Here is a 7500-nt window from a genome sequence, read left to right on the forward strand (position 1 = left end):
CATCCTCTCTCTCTTTACCCACTGTGATCCTCTCTCTATATATTTCCCCACTATCTGTTCAAAAAAAAGTATTTTTTGAAAAAGAGATGATTCTTATCAAACCCCATTATCATAACATAAGCTACCCTTTCAACTCTGACGGTACACTACATTACCAACAGTATGTGGACACCCCTTCAAATGAGTGGATTCGGCTATTTCAGCCAAACCTGTTGATGACAGGTGTATAAAATCGAGCACGCCGCCATGCAATCTCCATAGACAAACATTGACAGCAGAATGGCCATACTGAAGAGCTCATTGGCTTTCAACGTGGCACCATCATAGGGTGGCACCATCATAGGGTGCCACATTTCCAACAAGTCAGTTTGTCACATTTCTGTCCTGCTAGAGCTGCCCCGGTCAACTGTAAGTGCTGTTATTGTGAAGTGGAAACGTCTAGGAGCAACAACGGCTCAGCCGCGAAGTGGTAGGCCACACAAGTTCACAGAACGGGACCGCAGAGTGCTAAAGTGCATAGAGCGTAAAATCATCTGTCCTCAGTTGCAACACTCACTACCAAGTTCCAAACTGCCTCTGGAAACAACGTCAGCACAATAACTGTTTGTCGGGAGCTTCATGAAATGGTCACCATGCCGCAATGCCAAGCGTCGGCTGGAGTGGTGTAAAGCTCGCCGCCATTGGACTCTGGAGCAGTGGACGCTTCATCATCTGGCAGTCCGACGGACAAATCTGGGTTTGGCAGATGACAGGAGAACGCTACCTGCCTCAATGCATAGTGCCAACTCTAAAGTTTGGTGGAGGAGGAATAATGATCTGGGGCTGTTTTTCATGGTTCAGGCTAGGCCCCTTAGTTCCAGTGAAGGGAAATGTTAACGCTACACCATACAATGACATTCTAGATGATTCTGTGCTTCCAATTTTGTGGCAACAGTTTGGGGAAGGCCCTTTCCAGTTTCAGCATGACAATCCCCCCAGGCACAAAGCGAGATCCATACAGAATTGGTTTGCCTAGATCAGTGTGGAAGAACTTGACTGGCTGCACAGAGCCTTGACCTCAACCCTATCAAACACCTTTGGGATTAATTGGAATGTCGACTACGAGCCAGGCCTAAACCTGTAATCTGTACATCTTCATCTATTACCGTAGTGCAGGTGAATAGTGCAGGTGAATAGGGTGCCATTTGGGACACAGCCAGGGAGTCCAGGAGAGGGGGGGGAAACAGACAGACAGACAAAGAGAGAGAGAAAGAGTGAGCAAGAAAGAAAGATGGCTGAAGTAGGGAAGGGGACCAATAATGATTCACAATATGATTTGACCTTTCTGTGTACCCCTTGAATTTTAATTTCAACGACTCATTGCAAAGTTCAGGACAGTAGAGAGTGCAATTTACATACTATCCTGTATATATTTTATGATGTACCCTTCAGGGGAAGGTCTCGAGGGAGTGAGTGGTAGACAAGAGAGTGTCCCTAAATCCCCAAGCAACCTTTCTCTCTTCTGAAGTTTCTAAGTCTCGAGACTTATTCCAAGACGATTTGTTGCGTATTGCTGCCTTTCCCAGGTCGGTGTAGGTACTACACATTTATCTCATTCCCCCACACATCCATATTGACGCTCAGAAGATTAAATCACAAAAACATTTCTCACAAAACAGCTTTCCTCCATTCTCCCATGTTCTTAAAGAAACACGGAGAGAACTTTTCTGTTTAGTTTCCAGTGGAACTGGTGCCAAAGTAATAACAAAGATTTGATCTTCCTTAAAACATGTTGCCAGTCCCTGAGTGTGGAGCCGTGGAGAAAAATAGCACCCTATCTAGTCTCATGTGTCATCAATGGAACAGCCTGTCCACAATCTGTCTTTGTTAGGTTCGAGCTTCACAGTGATAAACATATGTGAGGCTAGCTAGCGCATAGCTCTACCTGTTTGGAGGCCAATCCATCGCGCAGCCCAATGCTAACATGACACGCCCCATCAATCCAAAGTAGGGGAGGACGAGTCGGGGAGTCGCAGAAATCGACCAGGCGACCCTGCAGACTGACGTTAAAGAGAAGTTGGAGGCTCAGGGGCCTGTTACAGCTCAATGGCTCAGGGGCCTGTTACAGCTCAATGGCTCAGCGGGCTGTTACAGCTCAATGGCTCAGGGGCCTGTTACAGCTCAATGGCCTGTTACAGCTCAATGGCTCAGGGGCCTGTTACAGCTCAATGGCTCAGGGGCCTGTTACAGCTCAATGGCTCAGGGGCCTGTTACAGCTCAATGGCCTGTTACAGCTCAATGGCTCAGGGGCCTGTTACAGCTCAATGGCCTGTTACAGCTCAATGGCTCAGCGGCCTGTTACAGCTCAATGGCTCAGCGGCCTGTTACAGCTCAATGCCTCAGCGGCCTGTTACAGCTCAATGCCTCAGCGGCCTGTTACAGCTCAATGCCTCAGCGGCCTGTTACAGCTCAATGCCTCAGCGGCCTGTTACAGCTCAATGCCTCAGCGGCCTGTTACAGCTCAATGGCTCAGCGGCCTGTTACAGCTCAATGCCTCAGCGGCCTGTTACAACTCAATGCCTCAACGGCCTGTTACAACTCAATGGCTCAGCGGCCTGTTACAGCTCAATGCCTCAGCGGCCTGTTACAGCTCAATGCCTCAGCGGCCTGTTACAGCTCAATGCCTCAGCGGCCTGTTACAACTCAATGCCTCAGCGGCCTGTTACAGCTCAATGCCTCAGCGGCCTGTTACAGCTCAATGGCTCAGCGGCCTGTTACAGCTCAATGCCTCAGCGGCCTGTTACAACTCAATGCCTCAGCGGCCTGTTACAACTCAATGCCTCAGCGGCCTGTTACAGCTCAATGCCTCAGCGGCCTGTTACAGCTCAATGCCTCAGCGGCCTGTTACAGCTCAATGCCTCAGCGGCCTGTTACAGCTCAATGCCTCAGCGGCCTGTTACAGCTCAATGCCTCAGCGGCCTGTTACAGCTCAATGCCTCAGCGGCCTGTTACAACTCAATGCCTCAGCGGCCTGTTACAGCTCAATGCCTCAGCGGCCTGTTACAACTCAATGCCTCAGCGGCCTGTTACAGCTCAATGCCTCAGCGGCCTGTTACAGCTCAATGCCTCAGCGGCCTGTTACAACTCAATGCCTAAGCGGCCTGTTACAACTCAATGCCTCAGCGGCCTGTTACAGCTCAATGCCTCAGCGGCCTGTTACAACTCAATGCCTAAGTGGCCTGTTACAGCTCAATGCCTCAGCGGCCTGTTACAGCTCAATGCCTCAGCGGCCTGTTACAGCTCAATGCCTCAGCGGCCTGTTACAGCTCAATGCCTCAGCGGCCTGTTACAACTCAATGCCTCAGCGGCCTGTTACAGATCAATGCCTCAGCGGCCTGTTACAGCTCAATGCCTCAGCGGCCTGTTACAACTCAATGCCTAAGCGGCCTGTTACAACTCAATGCCTCAGCGGCCTGTTACAACTCAATGCCTCAGCGGCCTGTTACAGCTCAATGCCTCAGCGGCCTGTTACAGATCAATGCCTCGTTACTCAATCCCCTTCTAGCTCCCCCGTTAGCTAATAATACAGCTCCTCTCCCTCCCTATACAGAATCCCCAAACATTTAGATCTCACAGGTACCAATAATTAACAGAATGAATCCCTCTCCCTAACCCACCCGGTGAGGAGGGAGAGTGAAAGTAATTTCTACTTAAATCTAGAAGCTCTGCTTCAGTACTTGTTGAGGCAAACTTAAACTATGCACTGTGCTCCATGTAGACTTGAGGACAGTTTAAGACTTGAGGGTAGTTTAAGAATATTGTACTAGAAGCTTAACTAGTTTTCTGCCACGGAAGGGACTGATATTGGGATCTTCCCATCCTCAGAAACACCTAAAGCACAGAGTCAAGAAGATGCCCTAGTCCTTCAACCTGTCTTGATTAAAGCCTCCAATCCACGTTTCTGGTACTTCTCCCCATATGAGTCCCAGATCTCATACAAACCACAGCTGCTCCGCCATCTAGTGGTTAAGGTAGAAACAACAACACAGGGGGGAGTGACAGCGTTTGATTCCCCCACTCAGCTGTGTCAGCAAGGTAATAAAAGGCTCAGGAAGAGAAGACAACTCACTCTGTGGAATTGTGATGCATGGCCCTGCTGATTGCAGGCGCTTTATATGAGCATGCAAATGTGATTTGGGTGTCTGGACCCAACCAAAGCTCTGGGCAGAGAGAGAGAGAGAGAGAGAGAGAGAGAGAGAGTGAGAGAGAGAGAGAGAGCGAGCGACAGAGCGCATTTGTTCAAATAAGACCACCACTACTCAGCAGCTGCTTTTCAAAAGAGACCATTTCTCGTCCACTTAAATACGATCATTTATCTCATAAAAAAGGTCTATGATTGAGAACGCTGGACTGAGAAAATGAACGTGTCTCATTCTCTCCATCCCTCTCTCCCTCAGAGAGGAGGGACATTTTCTGCTTGGTTAGAGTACAATATGAGCGCTCGGGGAGTCGTGTGTCTGAGTGTTTATCAAGTCAACGGAGTAGCAGGGATTTCTACTGGTGTGACCTAAATCCTTTATTTTAGCTCTTTAATAAACAACACAATATATGGTAATTCCCTTAGTGGGCATCTAGCCAAGCTTATAAGATCTTCTCCAAGTCTGTCCAAAGCTGTACTCCACCACAGATTGACGCTATGTTTGTTTACTGCACCAGACTGATAGCTTATTAAAGATACAGTATTAAATCGTCACCTAGATATTACATAATAGTGGCTGATGTTTTTCCTTGGTCACCTGAACTTCAAACATGGAAATCCTTTCTTTGTGGTAATGGGACCTGACCAGGAAAAACTCTGGCCCCAATCATAGCCTGATACCAGGACCCAAAGTTTTACCAGGCCAGGTAGTCACAATGGTGCTAAAAAAACCTGGCCCTGCACATAACATAAGAAGAAGAACTAAGAAGACACAAATCCTAGGTAAGGTCTTGGTTGGCCGTGCTAAGAAGACACAAATCCTAGGTAAGGTCTTGGTTGGCCGTGCTAAGAAGACACAAATCCTAGGTAAGGTCTTGGTTGGCCGTGCTAAGAAGACACAAATCCTAGGTAAGGCCTTGGTTGGCCGTGCTAAGAAGACACAAAACCTAGGTAAGGTCTTGGTTGGCCGTGCTAAGAAGACAAATCTTGCCAACCAAGATGATAGGAGGAGGTAGCTAGCTAGCATCCTTACCGTGCAGAGGTCCCTGTACTGCATCTTCTGGAACTTGTGTCGGTGTTGCCTACGCAGAGCTCCACATATCCCAGAACCACCTGGAACACAGTGTTGTGGATGGCCTGGCTGAAGTGCATGGTCCATGGCCGTCTATGGAGAGAGGCACAGGGCAACATATTATTACGGGGGATGGATCGTGTTGTGACATGGCCTGGCTGAAGTGCATGTGGACTTGGTCCATGGCCGTCTATGGAGAGAGGCACAGGGAAACAGATTATTACGGGGGATGGATAGTGTTGTGGATGGCCTGGCTGAAGTGCATGTGGACTTGGTCCATGGCCGTCTATGGAGAGAGGCACAGGGAAACAGATTATTACGGGGGATGGATAGTGTTGTGGATGGCCTGGCTGAAGTGCATGGTCCATGGCCGTCTATGGAGAGAGGCACAGGGAAACAGATTATTACGGGGATGGATAGTGTTGTGACATGGTATGAACACCAGCACAGTCAAAGGGTTCCATCTGAGATGTAGCCCAAACTACATTCATTAAATGTTTGCTCCTCTGCCTTTTATCAAAAAACTAAACCAACCCCAGAGACAAATCTGGCCCTTATTTTCCTTGAAATACTATAAAGACCTTTATTTTTCCTTTGTGATTGGTTTCTCACCCAGTGTCTGATCATTAATCAACATAATAGCACAGAGAGGAATGTTATGCATCTGTAGATTTTTATTTTACCAGATTTAACCAGGCAAGTCAGTTAAGAACAAATTCTTATTTTCAATGACGGTCTAGGAACAGTGGGTTAACTGCCTGTTCAGGGGCAGAACGACAGATTTGTACCTTGTCAGCTAGGGGGTTACTAGTCACACGCTCTAACCACTAGGCTACCCTGCCGCCCCTGCAGATTGGCCAATCAGCAGGTTAACGGCGTCGTTACCGCTGAACTGGAGGCAGTTCTAAGTGATTAAGAACTGCACAGGATGTTCCCCAAATCACCCCCTATTCACTACATAGCACACTCCACCAGAGCCCTATACTCTGTTCAAAAGAAGTGCACTATATAGTGAATAGTGTGCATTTGGGAAGCAAACGTGGAAACACAACCACTCGCTAACAAGTACTTCTGAATGTACCAGGTGAGTCCATTAGACAAATGGAATAATGCAAGTAAATAAATGCAAACAAAAATACTCGTAAAGACAAGGTGTAAACAGTATTGCTCAGCAGTGTCCCAAATGGCACCTTATTCCCTATATAGTGCACTACTTTTGACGAGAGCACATTTGCACTATATAGGGAATAGGGTGTCATTTGGGACGCGTACCTAGACTCATTAAGCTAATGGTGGCACACAAGGCTGAGCCACACAGAGAGGAGCAGAGAGCTGCTTGTTCACCCGAAGGAAAATTAATTTATATCAAACTGAACACGGCCTCGCTATGATGAGACCCTTTCAGCTTTGAAGCCCTAAAGTCACCAATGTTCTGTGTGCATAGATAAGGGAGCGGGACACAAAATACAAAAGTGTGTGTGATGTGTGTGTGTGTGTGGGCATGCATGCGTACGTGCAATTACCCACACAAAGTGTGAAAGGGCCTTGAGCCAGGCCAACAATAGGTCCTTGAGTTTCAGAGCCGGCACTATTCTCACTACTCAGTATCACTGCCCTGCCTTTGAAGAAGGTGTTTATCATTATGGAGAGCACAACCATTGTGATTGTGGATATCCTACTCTAAAAAGCTGATGATCTGCAGATGACTCAGTCTCTGAAGCTAAGGGCCACTCTCGCCTCATGGCTGAGGGCTGTCAATCATTCAGAGACACTGATCATCACGTCATCATGTTTTTGTTTTCCACATGAGTAGCTCCGTAAATGGGAGAAATACACATGGCATGGGAATTAGTAGACATTCTCTTTATGGCTTCTCTAACTAACCTCTTTCATTCATCACCATCATTATACAGTGTATTGTTTTGATCAGTTGGTAAATAGACATTTGATTGGCCAACAGGAATTCTTTCCCAGTGTTGCTATCTGTCTCCCAGGAAGGCAGGTCGCTCCAGAGAGCACTGCGGGGTGGTCATTCACTTCATCCTTCACACAGTTACTGAGTCAGACTGACACACAGAAAATAAACCCGCAGCAACAAGACATGTCAAATCATTATGTGGATAATATTTCATTTTTGTAGTTGATACATTTTTTGTTACGGCAAATCAAAATGACAAATGTTAGAATACTTCAAACCTTGAATACACTACAAGATTGCATTTCCTGCTGCGCATTTAGTCCCCTGAACAAA

General features: G+C 47.3%; 1 pseudogene; it reads right to left on the reverse strand.

The window, feature by feature from the left end:
• The window catches only part of LOC115115609 (syndetin-like), a 136936-nt pseudogene that overhangs the window by 11864 nt on the left and 117572 nt on the right, over positions 1 to 7500 (reverse strand).

Source organism: Oncorhynchus nerka, linkage group LG4 (genome assembly GCF_034236695.1).
Source record: "Oncorhynchus nerka isolate Pitt River linkage group LG4, Oner_Uvic_2.0, whole genome shotgun sequence".
In the NCBI taxonomy this organism is placed as follows: domain Eukaryota; kingdom Metazoa; phylum Chordata; class Actinopteri; order Salmoniformes; family Salmonidae; genus Oncorhynchus; species Oncorhynchus nerka.